The 16485-nt window shown below is 56.8% G+C and overlaps 1 pseudogene; it reads right to left on the bottom strand.

The window, feature by feature from the left end:
• Nucleotides 1–11580: 11580 nt before the first annotated feature.
• Nucleotides 11581–16485, bottom strand: part of LOC147666755 (uncharacterized) — a 51076-nt pseudogene continuing 46171 nt past the window's right edge.

The raw sequence follows: 16485 nt of genomic DNA, 5'->3' as shown, positions 1-16485 counted from the left end.
CTGCATGACAACGCCAGGCCTCCGTGCATGACACCACCAGGCCTCCGTGCTGCATGACACCGCCAGGCCTCCGTGAATGACACCGCCAGGCCTCCGTGCATGACACCCCCAGGCCTCCGTGTTGCATGACACTGCCAGGCCTCCATGCTGCATGACACCGCCAGGCCTCCATGCATGACACCGCCAGGCCTCCGTGCTGCATGACACCGCCAGGCCTCCGTGCTGCTTGACACCGCCAGGCCTCCGTGCTGCATGACACCGCCAGGCCTCTGTGCTGCATGACACCGCCAGGCCTCCGTGCATGACACCGCCAGGCCTCCGTGCTGCATGACACCGCCAGGCCTCCGTGCTGCATGACACCGCCAGGCCTCCGTGCTGCATGACACCGCCAGGCCTCCGTGCTGCATGACACCGCCAGGCCTCCGCATGACACCGCCAGGCCTCCGTGCATGACACCGCCAGGCCTCCGTGCTGCATTACACCGCCAGGCATCCGTGCATGACACCGCCAGGCCTCCGTGCTGCATGACACTGCCAGGCCTCCGTGCTGCATGACACCGCCAGGCCTCCATGCATGACACCGCCAGGCCTCAGTGCTGCATGACACCGCCAGGCCTCCGTGCTGCATGACACCGCCAGGCCTCCGTGCTGCATGACACCGCCAGGCCTCCGTGCTGCATGACACCGCCAGGCCTCCGTGCATGACACCGCCAGGCCTCCGTGCTGCATGACACCGCCAGGCCTCCATGCTGCATGACACCGCCAGGCCTCCGTGCATGACACCGCCAGGCCTCCATGCTGCATGACACCACCAGGCCTCCATGCTGCATGACACCGCCAGGCCTCCGTGCATGACACCGCCAGGCCTCCGTGCTGCATGACACCGCCAGGCCTCCGTGCATGACACCGCCAGGCCTCCGTGCTGCATGACACCGCCAGGCCTCAGTGCTGCATGACACCGCCAGGCCTCCGTGCTGCATGACACCGCCTGGCCTCCGTGCTGCATGACACCGCCAGGCCTCCGTGCATGACACCGCCAGGCCTCAGTGCTGCATGACACCGCCAGGCCTCCGTGCTGCATGACACCGCCAGGCCTCCGTGCATGACACCGCCAGGCCTCCGTGCTGCATGACACCGCCAGGCCTCCGTGCATGACACCGCCAGGCCTCCGTGCATGACACCGCCAGGCCTCCGTGCATGACACCGCCAGGCCTCCGTGCTGCATGACACCTTCAGGCCTCCGTGCTGCATGACACCGCCAGGCCTCCGTGCTGCATGACACCGCCAGGCCTCCGTGCTGCATGACAACGCCAGGCCTCCGTGCATGACACCACCAGGCCTCCGTGCTGCATGACACCGCCAGGCCTCCGTGCTGCATGACACCGCCAGGCCTCCGTGCATGACACCGCCAGGCCTCTGTGCTGCATGACACCGCCAGGCCTCCGTGCTGCATGACACCGCCAGGCCTCCGTGCTGCATGACACCGCCAGGCCTCCGTGCATGACACCGCCAGGCCTCCATGCATGACACCGCCAGGCCTCTGTGCTGCATGACACCGCCAGGCCTCCGTGCTGCATGACACCGCCAGGCCTCCGTGCATGACACTGCCAGGCCTCCGTGCTGCATGACACCGCCAGGCCTCCGTGCATGACACCGCTAGGCCTCCGTGCTGCATGACACCGCAAGGCCTCCGTGCATGACACCGCCAGGCCTCCGTGCTGCATGACACCGCCAGGCCTCCGTGCATGACACCGCCAGGCCTCCGTGCTGCATGACACCGCCAGGCCTCCGTGCTGCATGACACCGCTAGGCCTCCGTGCTGCATGACACCGCCAGGCCTCCGTGTTGCATGACACCGCCAGGCCTCCGTGTTGCATGACACCGGCAGGCCTCCTTGCTGCATGATACCGCCAGGCCTCCTTGCTGCATGACACCACCATGCCTCCGTGCATGACACCGCCGGGCCTCCGTGCTGCATGACACCGCCGGGCCTCCGTGCTGCATGACACCGCCAGGCCTCCGTGCTGCATGACACTGCCAGGCCTCTGTGCTGCATGACACCGCCAGGCCTCCGTGCATGACACCGTCAGGCCTCCGTGCTGCATGACACCGCCAGGCCTCCGTGTATGACACTGCCAGGCCTCCGTGCTGCATGACACCGCCAGGCCTCCGTGCTGCATGACACCGCCAGGCCTCCGTGCTGCATGACACTGCCAGGCCTCCGTGCTGCATGACACCGCCAGGCCTCCGTGCATGACACCGCCAGGCCTCCGTGCATGACACCGCCGTGCCTCCGTGCTGCATGACACCGCCAGGCCTCCGTGCTGCATGACACTGCCAGGCCTCCGTGCATGACACCGCCAGGCCTCCGTGCTGCATGACACTGCCAGGCCTCCGTGCATGACATCGCCAGGCCTCCGTGCATGACACCGCCAGGTCTCTGTGCTGCATGACACTGCCAGGCCTCCGTGCTGCATGACACCGCCAGGCCTCCCTGCATGACACCGCCAGGCCTCCGTGCTGCATGACACCGCCAGGCCTCCGTGCATGACACCGCCAGGCCTCCGTGCTGCATGACACCGCAAGGCCTCCGTGCATGACACCGCCAGGCCTCTGTGCTGCATGACACCACCAGGCCTCCGTGCATGACACCGCCAGGCCTCCGTGCTGCATGACACCGCCAGACCTCCGTGTTGCATGACACCGCCAGGCCTCCGTGTTGCATGACACCGGCAGGCCTCCGTGCTGCATGACACCGCCAGGCCTCCTTGCTGCATGACACCGCCATGCCTCCGTGCAAGATACCGCCCGGCCTCCGTGCTGCATGACACCGCCAGGCCTCCGTGCTGCATGACACCGCCAGGCCTCCGTGCTGCATGACACCGCCAGGCCTCTGTGCTGCATGACACCGCCAGGCCTCCGTGCATGACACCGTCAGGCCTCCGTGCTGCATGACACCGCCAGGCCTCCGTGCTGCATGACACTGCCAGGCCTCCGTGCTGCATGACACTGCCAGGCCTCCGTGCATGACACCGCCAGGCCTCCGTGCATGACACCGCCAGGCCTCCGTGCTGCATGACACCGCCAGGCCTCCGTGCATGACACCGCCAGGCCTCCGTGCATGACACCGCCAGGCTTCAGTGCATGACACCACCAGGCCTCAGTGCATGACACCGCCAGGCCTCCGTGCATGACATCGCCAGGCCTCCGTGCTGCATGACACCGCCAGGCCTCCGTGCTGCATGATACCGCCAGGCCTCCGTGCTGCATGACAACGCCAGGCCTCCGTGCATGGCACCACCAGGCCTCCGTGCTGCATGACACCGCCAGGCCTCCGTGCTGCATGACACCGCCAGGCCTCCGTGCTGCATGACACCGCCAGGCCTCCGTGCATGACACCGCCAGGCCTCCGTGCTGCATGACACCGTCAGGCCTCCGTGCTGCATGACACCGCCAGGCCTCCGTGCATGACACCGCCAGGCCTCTGTGCTGCATGACACCGCCAGGCCTCCGTGCTGCATGACACCGCCAGGCCTCCGTGCTGCATGACACCGCCAGGCCTCCGTGCTGCATGACACCGCCATGCCTCCGTGCTGCATGACACCGCCAGGCCTCCGTGCTGCATGACACTGCCAGGCCTCCGTGCATGACACCGCCAGGCCTCCGTGCTGCATCACACCGCAAGGCCTCTTGGCATGACACCGCCAGGCATCCGTGCTGGATGACACCGCCAGGCCTCCGTGCTGCATGACACCGCCAGGCCACCGTGCTTTATGACACCGCCAGGCCTCTGTGCTGCATGACACCGCCAGGCCTCTGTGCTGCATGACACCGCCAGGCCTCCGTGCATCATGACACCGCCAGGCCTCCGTGCTGCATGACACCGCCAGGCCTCCGTGCTGCATGACACCGCCAGGCCTCCGTGCTGCATGACACCGCCAGGCCTCCGTGCTGCATGACACTGCCAGGCCTCCGTGCTGCATGACACCGCCAGGCCTCCGTGCTGCATGACACCGCCAGGCCTCCGTGCTGCATGACACCGCCAGGCCTCCGTGCTGCATGACACCACCAGGCCTCCGTGCTGCATGACACCGCCAGGCCTCCGTGCTGCATGAGACCGCCAGGCCTCCGTGCTGCATGACACTGCCAGGCCTCCGTGCATGACACCGCCAGGCCTCCGTGCTGCATGACACCGCCAGGCCACCATGCATGACACCGCCAGGCCTCCGTGCTGCATGACACCGCCAGGCCTCCGTGCTGCATGACACCGCCAGGCCTCCGTGCTGCATGACACCGCCAGGCCTCCGTGCTGCATGACACCGCCAGGCCTCCGTGCATGACACCGCCAGGCCTCCGTGCTGCATGACACCGCCAGGCCTCCGTGCTGCATGACACCGCCAGGCCTCCGTTCTGCATGACACCGCCAGGCCTCCGTGCTGCATGACACCGCCAGGCCTCCGTGCATGACACCGCCAGGCCTCCATGCATGACACCGCCAGGCCTCCATGCTGCATGACACCGCCAGGCCTCCGTGCTGCATGACACCGCCAGGCCTCCATGCTGCATGACACCGCCAGGCCTCCGTGCTGCATGACACTGCCAGGCCTCCATGCTGCATGACACCGCCAGGCCTCCGTGCATGACACCGCCAGGCCTCCGTGCTGCATGACACCGCCAGGCCTCCGTGCTGCATGACACCGCCAGGCCTTCGGGCATGACACCGCCAGGCCTCCGTGCTGCATAACACCGCCAGGCCTCCGTGCATGACACCGCCAAGCCTCCATGCTGCATGACACCGCCAGGCCTCAGTGTTGCATGACACCGCCAGGCCTCCGTGCATGACACCGCCAGGCCTCTGTGCTGCATGACACCGCCAGGCCTCCGTGCTGCATGACACCGCCAGGCCTCGGTGCTGCATGACACCGCCAGGCCTCCGTGCTGCATGACACCGCCAGGCCTCCGTGCATGACACCACCAGGCCTCCGTGCTGAATGACACCGCCAGGCCTCCGTGCTGAATGACACCGCCAGGCCTCCGTGCATGTCACCGCCAGGCCTCCGTGCATGACACCGCCAGGCCTCCGTGCTGCATGACACCGCCAGGCCTCCGTGCTGCATGACACCGCCAGGCCTCCGTGCATGACACCGCCAGGCCTCCGTGCATGACACTGCCAGGCCTCCGTGCATGACACCGCCAGGCCTCCGTGCTGCATGACACCGCCAGGCCTCTGTGCTGCATGACACCGCCAGGCCTCCGTGCTGCATGACACCGCCAGGCCTCCGTGCTGCATGACACCGCCAGGCCTCCGTGCTGCATGACACCGCCAGGCCTCCATGCTGCATGACACCGCCAGGCCTCCGTGCTGCATGACACCGCCAGGCCTCCGTGCATGACACCGCCAGGCCTCCATGCTGCATGACACCGCCAGGCCTCCGTGAATGACACCGCCAGGCCTCCGTGCTGCATGACACCGCCAGGCCTCCGTGCTGCATGACACTGCCAGGCCTCCGTGCATGACACCGCCAGGCCTCCGTGCATGACACTGCCAGGCCTCCGCATGACACCGCCAGGCCTCCATGCTGCATGACACCGCCAGGCCTCTGTGCTGCATGACACCGCCAGGCCTCTGTGCTGCATGATACCGCCAGGCCTCCGTGCTGCATGACACCGCCAGGCCTCCGTGCTGCATGACACCGCCAGGCCTCCGTGCATGACACCGCCAGGCCTCCGTGCTGCATGACACCGCCAGGCCTCCGTGCTGCATGACACCGCCAGGCCTCCGTGCTGCATGACACCGCCAGGCCTCCGTGCTGCATGACACCGCCAGGCCTCCATGCTGCATGACACCGCCAGGCCTCCGTGCTCTTAATGTCAAAGCTCTCCAGCCGTCTCCACTAAAATAACTTCAATCTTTCTAAGAGAGTATCAGTTTCTTAATTCTTCTCAGTCTTTGGAATGGCGACTATCTTCCCTGAAATAATTATTAGCTTCGCTGCTGACGGCTGGATGCCGCCTACGGACTGACTCCACAACTGCTTCGTGCTTTCACTAATATAGAAGCTTGTTCCTTCATGGAAAAATACGGCCAGTAGCCTGCCGCCCACCAAATTCTTGTACCTCCCCGTACCAAGGACACGTTCCCAGCCGGCCGGCCTGATGTTGTGTCTTCGGCATGAAGAAAAATACAATCCTTCGACAAGGGCCAGCCTGAGCCGGTTCTCTCCAGGCGAACAACACCTCATAACTAAAACATTACATTTGACCTAGAAGCGTCTCAAGCTGCCGGAGCAGAAAGAAAGATGGAGTCTCTCCCGTTTGAGGCCTACCAGACCAGAACTAAGCATAATTCAATAGAAAGTATACTAATACCCTTACAAAAGGACAGATTTTCCCTAGTACTAATGAATCTATCCCCTAGCATAAGTTTATAAGCCCTAATCTAAGGAGAGGAATACAGAATTATGTCAAAATGCCTTGTAAATAGGCACTATTCACGGTTCCAACCCTCACACTGGAATGATAGTAGACTGAAGTCACCTCCAATCACCTTCCCTCAAAAGAGGGCCGGAAAAGTCGAGCAGAACACACCACCAGGCCTCCGTGCTGCATGACACCGCCAGGCCTCCGTGCTGCATGACACCGCCAGGCCTCCGTGCATGACACCGCCAGGCCTCCGTGCTGCATGACACCGCAAGGCCTCCGTGCTGCATGACACCGCCAGGCCTCCGTGCTGCATGACACCGCCAGGCCTCCGTGCATGACACCGCCAGGCGTCCGTGCTGCATGACACCGCCAGGCCTCCGTGCTGCAGCACACCGCCAGGCCGCCGGGCTGCATGACACCGCCAGGCCTCCGTGCTCCATGACACCGCCAGGCCTCCGTGCTGCAGCACACCGCCAGGCCGCCGTGCTGCATGACACCGCCAGGCCTCCGTGCTCCATGACACCGCCAGGCCTCCGTGCTGCATGACACCACCAGGCCTCCGTGCTGCATGACACCGCCAGGCCTCCGTGCTGCATGACACCGCCAGGCCTCCGTGCATGACACCGCCAGGCCTCCGTGCATGACACCGCCAGGCCTCCGTGCTGCATGACACCGCCAGGCCTCCGTGCTGCATGACACCGCCAGGCCTCCGTGCTGCAGCACACCGCCAGGCCGCCGTGCTGCATGACACCGCCAGGCCTCCGTGCTCCATGACACCGCCAGGCCTCCGTGCTGCATGACACCGCCAGGCCTCCGTGCTGCATGACACTGCCAGGCCTCCGTGCATGACACCGCCAGGCCTCCGTGCTGCATGACACTGCCAGGCCTCCGTGCTGCATGACACTGCCAGGCCTCCGTGCTGCATGACACCGTCAGGCCTCCGTGCTGCATGACACCGCCAGGCCTCCGTGCTACATGACACCACCAGGCCTCCGTGCTGCATGACACCGCCAGGCCTCCTTGCATGACACCGCCAGGCCTCCGTGCTGCATGACACCGCCAGGCCTCTGTGCTGCATGACACCACCAGGCCTCCGCGCATGACACCGCCAGGCCTCCGTGCTGCATGACACCGCCAGGCCTCCGTGCATGACACCGCCAGGCCTCCGTGCTGCATGACACCGCCAGGCCTCCGTGCTGCATGACACCGCCAGGCCTCCGTGCTGCATGACACCGCCAGGCTTCCGTGCTGCATGACACCGCCAGGCTTCCGTGCTGCATGACACCGCCAGGCCTCCATGCTGCATGACACCACCAGGCCTCCGTGCTGCATGACACCGCCAGGCCTCCGTGCTGCATGACACCACCAGGCCTCCGTGCTGCATGACATCGCCAGGCCTCCGTGCTGCATGACACCGCCAGGCCTCCGTGCTGCATGACACTGCCAGGCCTCTGTGCATGACACCGTCAGGCCTCCCTGCATGACTCCGCCAGGCCTCCGTGCTGCATGACACCGCCAGGCCTCTGTGCTGCACGACACCGCCAGGCCTCCGTGCATGACACCGCCAGGCCTCCGTGCTGCATGACACCGCCAGGCCTCCGCACATAGCCCCGAGACCACCAGTCCTCCGCACATAGCCCCGAGACCGCCAGTCCTCCGTGCATGAGACCGCCAGTCCTCCGCACATAGCCACGAGACCGCCAGTCCTCTGCACATAGCCACGAGACCTCTATTTTCCCTTTTTGTTGGTGTTGGTGTTTATAGGTGTTTATTCCATTATGGTGAGACCAGTGTTTACAAGTGTTGCAGTGTTTGATTTGTAATGATAAGTACTTACATTTTTTTTCATTAAATTGGTGGGAGGGGGTCATGTAGTTTGACCTTTGACCTCTATTTCCACTGATCTAAGTGTTTCATAGTCATTAATCCATTACTGTTAGATCATTTGTTACAATTGAGGCATTATTGGAATTGTAAAGATGAGTACCTACATCCTCCTTAGTTACTGTGTTGGAGGAGGTTATGCTTTTTGACCTTTGACCTCTAATTATACATGTTTAGGTGCATCGAGGTTGTTTTTGCACAACCCTTGGATCATTTGTTACTAGTGTTGCATTATTGTAATTGTCTTGATAAATACTTTCATTTTCATTATTTTAATTGGTGTTGGGGATCATGTCTCTTGACCTTTGACCTCTAATAACACTTTTCTAAGTCTTTCAATGTCATTAATGCATTACGGCTGGATTCTTCCTGCCCCTATGACCCCTTACACCTCTACTTACGTCTGCTATCATTGGTCTCTTGACGGCATCCTCCGGTGCCACGCCTGCAGACTTTTTATCAAAAGAAGAAACTCCATTGAGAAGCATTGGGCGCCTGGCACTTAATTGGCACCCTGCACATGGCCACCCCTGTGCCCCTAGTGGTGTATGTTTAGTTCTGTTTGAAGCTCCCCCCCCTGTGCTTGTGCTAACCCCCAAAACTTGGGACCTGCAACCAATCTCCTTATCTGCAAGCAGTGTGGCTCTAGGCATTCCCAGTCTCCATTGGAAAGACCAGACTTGCTAGACCAGCATGGCCTGGCAGCATTTCTTGAGAGCCGGTGTGGGACGGTGGTCAACACAGGTTGCCAATGGAGACTCTTCGATGCTCTCCCATTGATGGAGGCTTGGGAGCCCCTGACTTCGAATGATATTATTTGTCCGACAATCTACAGTGGGTAGCACAGTGGACAGCTGGTTCCTTCTGGGAGGAAACTTGCCTGGCGGGTAGATTTACTCCTAAAGAAGCATTACTAGAGAAGCTTCTGGCTTGAAAGGCTGACCTCCTACGGCAGGAGATTCTGTTGTCTGTGGTCCTGGAGTGTTGTGAGCGATTTCTAAGACAAAAAGCTGAGAACGCACTATACGGCCCAGAATTAACACTGTTAGGATTGTTTGTTGTTATAAGTTTACCCTTTGTTTTGTTGAATGGCCACTGCAATAGTTCCTATCTTAGACACATGCGGAGCACTGCAAAATGGCAAAACATATTATACAGTTTCCTGGTATCCTGGAAACTCCCTTAGAGGTATTTTACGCACAGGGAGAATAAATGACTAACATCTGGATGAATACGTCAGACAGGCAGAAATAGTATCCCATGGACACATGTGGAAACCCTATGGTATCACCAGCCGGGGTTGCATGTGTGGTCATATCTCATATTGGGGATAACTGTAAGGTGATTAATTAAATCCTTGTAAAGTGCTTTGAATATATGATTGCAATGTATATTGTAAAATGGCAATAAAGATATGTTAAAAAAATAACATTCTTGGCAGAGCCAGGGGAGACAAAACAAGAGCGAGGTTACCTTGAAACAACTGTCAAAAGCAGGGCTGTGGCTTTGCTGGCAGTAAACGCACCTCAGTGAGGGCATTAGCTCAAGGCAAGCTGCAAAGCATGTACCTACAAGCTGTCCCTAGGCTAAACCCTTGTAGGTGATGGTTGTTGAAGTTCTGGTCCACCTAGAAGGGGGAAAAGAGAGAGAGTGTGCCTACAACCTGTCCCTGTTCTAAACATTCATGGCAAAGTGAGGAGATACAAAACGAGAGGCAGGTTACCTTGAACCAACTGTCAAAAGCAGGGCTGTGGCTCTGCTGGCAGCAAACGCACCTCAGTGAGGGCATTAGCTCAAGGCAAGCTGCAAAGCATGTACCTACAAGCTGTCCCTAGGCTTAACCCTTGTAGGTGATGGTTGTTGAAGTTCTGGTCCACCTAGAATGGGAAAAAGAGAGAGAGTGTGCCTACAACCTGTCCCTGTTCTAAACATTCATGGCAGAGTGAGGAGATACAAAACAAGAGGCAGGTTACCTTGAACCAACGGTACAAAGGGGTGCTGTGGCTTTGCTGGCAGCAAACGCACCTCAGTGAGGGCATTAGCTCAAGGCAAGCTGCAAAGCATGTACCTACAAGCTGTCCCTAGGCTAAACCCTTGTAGGTGATGGTTGTTGAAGTTCTGGTCCACCTAGAAGGGGGAAAAGAGAGAGAGTGTGCCTACAACCTGTCCCTGTTCTAAACATTCATGGCAGAGTGAGGAGATACAAAACAAGAGGCAGGTTACCTTGAACCAACGGTACAAAGGGGTGCTGTGGCTTTGCTGGCAGCAAACGCACCTCAGTGAGGGCATTAGCTCAAGGCAAGCTGCAAAGCATGTACCTACAAGCTGTCCCTAGGCTAAACCCTTGTAGGTGATGGTTGTTGAAGTTCTGGTCCACCTAGAAGGGGGAAAAGAGAGAGAGTGTGCCTACAACCTGTCCCTGTTCTAAACATTCATGGCAAAGTGAGGAGATACAAAACGAGAGGCAGGTTACCTTGAACCAACTGTACAAAGGGGTGCTGTGGCTCTGTTGGCAGCAAACGCACCTCAGTGAGGGCATTAGCTCAAGGCAAGCGGCAAAGCATGTACCTACAGCTGTCCCTAGGCTAAACATGTGTTGTGGATAGTTGTCGAAGTTCTGGTCCACCTAGAAGGGGGAAAAGAGAGAGAGTGTGCCTACAACCTGTCCCTGTTCTAAACATTCATGGCAAAGTGAGGAGATACAAAACGAGAGGCAGGTTACCTTGAACCAACGGTACAAAGGGGTGCTGTGGCTCTGCTGCTGGCAGCAAACGCACCTCAGTGAGGGCATTAGCTCAAGGCAAGCGGCAAAGCATGTACCTACAGCTGTCCCTAGGCTAAACATGTGTTGTGGATAGTTGTCGAAGTTCTGGTCCACCTAGAAGGGGGAAAAGAGAGAGAGTGTGCCTACAACCTGTCCCTGTTCTAAACATTCATGGCAAAGTGAGGAGATACAAAACGAGAGGCAGGTTACCTTGAACCAACGGTACAAAGGGGTGCTGTGGCTCTGCTGCTGGCAGCAAACGCACCTCAGTGAGGGCATTAGCTCAAGGCAAGCTGCCATAAACTTACAAGCTGTCCCTAAGCTAAACGTGTAGTTGACTATTGTTGAAGTTCCTGGTCCACCTAGGAAGGAAAAAAGGAAATGTCTATAACCTGACCGTATGCTCCTCTTATTGTAAGAGTTAGAACTAGATCCGGATTCCTAGAGCGTATACCAAGATGCTTCCTGGGAGGTCCACAGATTTGGTATACCTTCTAGTCACCGACTTACCTGAATGATGTTTCTTTGGCAACATCCAACAGTCTTTCCAGCGTGACGTGATTGTTCATCTTCTTCACCTTCATCACAGTGTTCTCGTGAGTACGGTTTCCACCTTGTGAAGAAAAAACATAATTTAATGATTAAGTACTACAAGTCACACATCCCCAAATCACACCCACCCATTTATTTGCCCATTTACTATACAGAGTTGGATTGAAAGTAGCAATTTCAGAGGCAGAGCATTCTATCAGAAACTCTCATGCAGAACACAGTTAGTGAAACCATGTAGAGCTAAACCAAGGGCAATAAAATCACTTCCAAAAAGACATTGGTCACCCTAGCTCACCCCCAAATCAAACGCGACTGATTTTCCACTGGTTTATATCCACACACTTGTCAGTCAACACCGTATGCTTCTCTGTATCCTTTTCTGATAAGTTAGACTGCTATTTATTATGCAGGGTAGAGCAGTTCCATTCACTCTGCACTGTCCGCAAGGTCACGCAAGGCTAAGCTCATTGTTTATCCAAGCTGAGATCAAAAGATAGTCACAGAACAGGACGCTGCTTCTAGAATAACTACCGATCTGACCATCCCCCTGACAACATGATACCAAGAGGCCAATGCTTGCTGGAGGTTCATCAAACAAGCCATGCAGCTAGAGGCCTGTGCATGATGTCAGATTTCCATGTCATGTCATGTTATCCCAGAAGGGTATTCTGGAGCTGAACCAGGAAATATTTAGGCCAGAGTAGGTGCTAGATCAAGAGCCAGGTCTTCACTTTCTAGTGGAATTCAAGCACGGAGGTGGTGACTCTGATGCACAGGGGGCGATCATCCCTGGCTTTAGGAGGGAGGAGAGCGCATGACTGCCAGATATGCCTCTGTATATGTAGGGGTGTGTGTGAGTCAAATACCAAGGTTCACAAACAGATAATAAGGAGTCGGGCCAAAAACTGAATTTCTAATGAGCGACTAAGAGTGGAAAACTGCAAAAGATAATAGTGAGTAAAAGACACAGAGAGAGCACCAAGGCTGTTTAGGCCACTATAGGTAGATGACAGTTGGAGAAATGAGCTGGTTAATTAGTGTGGTGCATGACTTACCTTGAGACTGTCTTTACCTGTGAATATGCCATCAGATACCCAAACAACGCCATCCCCTTTCACAGGTGGCCCAAGAACAACACTCTACCAGCACTCTAAGAACTCTAAAATGCCTCTAGGCTCCCTCCACACAATTCTAACCTATACTTGTTAAAATAAATGCTTTACAACTCCAGCAGGGGCTGCAAGGACTATATAAATGCAAACCTTTTTCCCTCTTCTATCTCTCAGCTATTCTCCTCAATCAAAATAACTGACTAATATCCACCACTTAAATTACTTTCATATTTTACTATACTAATTATCCACTAATCCTTTATAGTTTCTGGAGTAGCGTGCTACTCGCCAAAAGAGCACTGCAACACCCCATATGGGGTAACAAGTGTTATATTATTGTAAACCTTTTTCCCTCTTCTGTCCCTTCGCCAACCTTCTGAATCAAAATAACTGACTAACATGTCCACCACTCAAATCACTTTCACATTTCACTATACTAATTCACCACTAATCATTTTTGGGTTCTGGAGTAGCATGCTACTCACTGAAAAAGCGATTTGACGCCTGGTCAGGGATAGTAAGCGCTAAATAAGTGCATCATCACAGTAGAGGTTAACATTACAATCAAATTCAGTCACCAGTATTAAACGTATTATCAGCTATTAAAAACTAACAGTGAAAATATATGTAAATACCTATTTCGCAATTAGCAGAAGAAAAATAAGTCATGTTGGTAATATAAGCATCGATGTAAAATTCATTCCCTGAAAGTCTCGGGAAGATTTGTCAAGCGGGGGCCAAGAAAAAAGTGAATGGACATTTGATATCATGTGAAGCAAAATACAGCTCGAAAAGGCGGAGATTGGCAGGAACAAACCTGGTATACAAATCTGGAGAGAACAGATCAAGCTGCAACTCAACGTTTGCTGTCAAACAGGAGGGTGAAGCAAAATATACTGCCATAATCTGGACTCCCCAAAATTTGAGAAAGTGATCCATACCCATAAAAAGAGTAAAAAGTACCATTTAGTAAATAGTGTGTAAACCTTCAGATGAACAAAAGCTTAAAGCCTTGCAGAACTTTACCCCAGTATGATAAGCAGGCCTATACGATAACTCTCAGCAAGTATAACCTTACCTATTATTACAAAACCAACCACAGTCACATTTGTCACCCTCCCCCTAGAAACACTGGTCAAGAAACAAAATCAAGCGTCATCGCCAGGGAGCGTGGCTAGGAAAGGGAGCGTGGCAAGGACAGGGAGCGTGGCAAGGACGGTAGCCACGATGGCCTTGTGTCGTACAGGTACACAGCTGTGCTCGACATTGACCTCTCAACGTGATGTCTGGGCAGTGCAGATGGCAGAAATGCAGGGTTTAATTTGTAAAAAATAAGTGCCTCGGCCCTCATCAGGAGGTCACTGCAGCAGGCATCACACATTGACGCTGCCAATGATAGTACCAACACAACTACTAACCATCGCACTCCTACAAGTGTGACAATTCAGATTATTCCAGGCTCCAAAAGCTATGAGAAGTGCTTGTGTGGCAGGCATCAGTCATTTTGAATGAATATGAAATTAATAAGCTACTGTTGTTGTGCTCATTGTTAAATTAGGCAAAGAGCACCACCATGTGCCAGACTGACATAACTGCCGGTGCTGACACCGCCAGGCCTCCGTGCTGCATGACACCGCCAGGCCTCCGTGCATGACACCGCCAGGCCTCCGTGCATGACACCGCCTGCCCCTGTGCTGCATGACACCGCCAGGCCTCCGTGCTGCATGACACCGCCAGGCCTCCGTGCTGCATGACACCGCCAGGCCTCCGTGCTGCATGACACCGCCAGGCCTCCGTGCTGCATGACACCGCCAGGCCTCCGTGCTGCATGACACAGCCAGGCCTCCGTGCTGCATGACACCGCCAGGCCTCCGTGCATGACACCGCCAGGCCTCCGTGCATGACACCGCCAGGCCTCCGTGCTGCATGACACCGCCAGCCTCCGTGCTGCATGACACCGCCAGGCCTCCGTGCATGACACCGCCAGGCCTCCGTGCTGCATTACACCGCCAGGCCTCCGTGCTGCATGACACCGCCAGGCCTCCGTGCATGACACCGCCAGGCCTCCGTGCTGCATGACACCGCCAGGCCTCCGTGCATGACACCGCCAGGCCTCCGTGCATGACACCGCCAGGCCTCCGTGCTGCATGACACCGCCAGGCCTCCGTGCATGACACAGCCAGGCCTCCGTGCATGACACCGCCAGGCCTCTATGCTGCATGACACCGCCAGGCCTCCGTGCTGCATGACACCGCCAGGCCTCCGTGCTGCATGACACCGCCAGGCCTCCGTGCTGCATGACACCGCCAGGCCTCCGTGCTGCATGACACCGCCAGGCCTCCGTGCTGCATGACACCGCCAGGCCTCCGTGCTGCATGACACCGCCAGGCCTCCGTGCTGCATGACACCGCCAGGCCTCCGTGCTGCATGACACCGCCAGGCCTCCGTGCTGCATGACACCGCCAGGCCTCCGTGCTGCATGACATCGCCAGGCCTCCGTGCTGCATGACACCACCAGGCCTCCGCGCATGACACCGCCAGGCCTCCGTGCTGCATGACACCGCCAGGCCTCCGTGCATGACACCGCCAGGCCTCCGTGCTGCATGACACCGCCAGGCCTCCGTGCTGCATGACACCGCCAGGCCTCCGTGCTGCATGACACCGCCAGGCTTCCGTGCTGCATGACACCGCCAGGCTTCCGTGCTGCATGACACCGCCAGGCCTCCATGCTGCATGACACCACCAGGCCTCCGTGCTGCATGACACCGCCAGGCCTCCGTGCTGCATGACACCACCAGGCCTCCGTGCTGCATGACATCGCCAGGCCTCCGTGCTGCATGACACCGCCAGGCCTCCGTGCTGCATGACACTGCCAGGCCTCTGTGCATGACACCGTCAGGCCTCCCTGCATGACTCCGCCAGGCCTCCGTGCTGCATGACACCGCCAGGCCTCTGTGCTGCACGACACCGCCAGGCCTCCGTGCATGACACCGCCAGGCCTCCGTGCTGCATGACACCGCCAGGCCTCCGCACATAGCCCCGAGACCACCAGTCCTCCGCACATAGCCCCGAGACCGCCAGTCCTCCGTGCATGAGACCGCCAGTCCTCCGCACATAGCCACGAGACCGCCAGTCCTCTGCACATAGCCACGAGACCTCTATTTTCCCTTTTTGTTGGTGTTGGTGTTTATAGGTGTTTATTCCATTATGGTGAGACCAGTGTTTACAAGTGTTGCAGTGTTTGATTTGTAATGATAAGTACTTACATTTTTTTTTCATTAAATTGGTGGGAGGGGGTCATGTAGTTTGACCTTTGACCTCTATTTCCACTGATCTAAGTGTTTCATAGTCATTAATCCATTACTGTTAGATCATTTGTTACAATTGAGGCATTATTGGAATTGTAAAGATGAGTACCTACATCCTCCTTAGTTACTGTGTTGGAGGAGGTTATGCTTTTTGACCTTTGACCTCTAATTATACATGTTTAGGTGCATCGAGGTTGTTTTTGCACAACCCTTGGATCATTTGTTACTAGTGTTGCATTATTGTAATTGTCTTGATAAATACTTTCATTTTCATTATTTTAATTGGTGTTGGGGATCATGTCTCTTGACCTTTGACCTCTAATAACACTTTTCTAAGTCTTTCAATGTCATTAATGCATTACGGCTGGATTCTTCCTGCCCCTATGACCCCTTACACCTCTACTTACGTCTGCTATCATTGGTCTCTTGACGGCATCCTCCGG

This window comes from Lissotriton vulgaris, unplaced genomic scaffold, assembly GCF_964263255.1.
Source record: "Lissotriton vulgaris unplaced genomic scaffold, aLisVul1.2 SCAFFOLD_831, whole genome shotgun sequence".
Classification (NCBI taxonomy): Eukaryota; Metazoa; Chordata; class Amphibia; order Caudata; family Salamandridae; genus Lissotriton; species Lissotriton vulgaris.
This window is presented reverse-complemented; position numbering and strand designations above follow the sequence as displayed.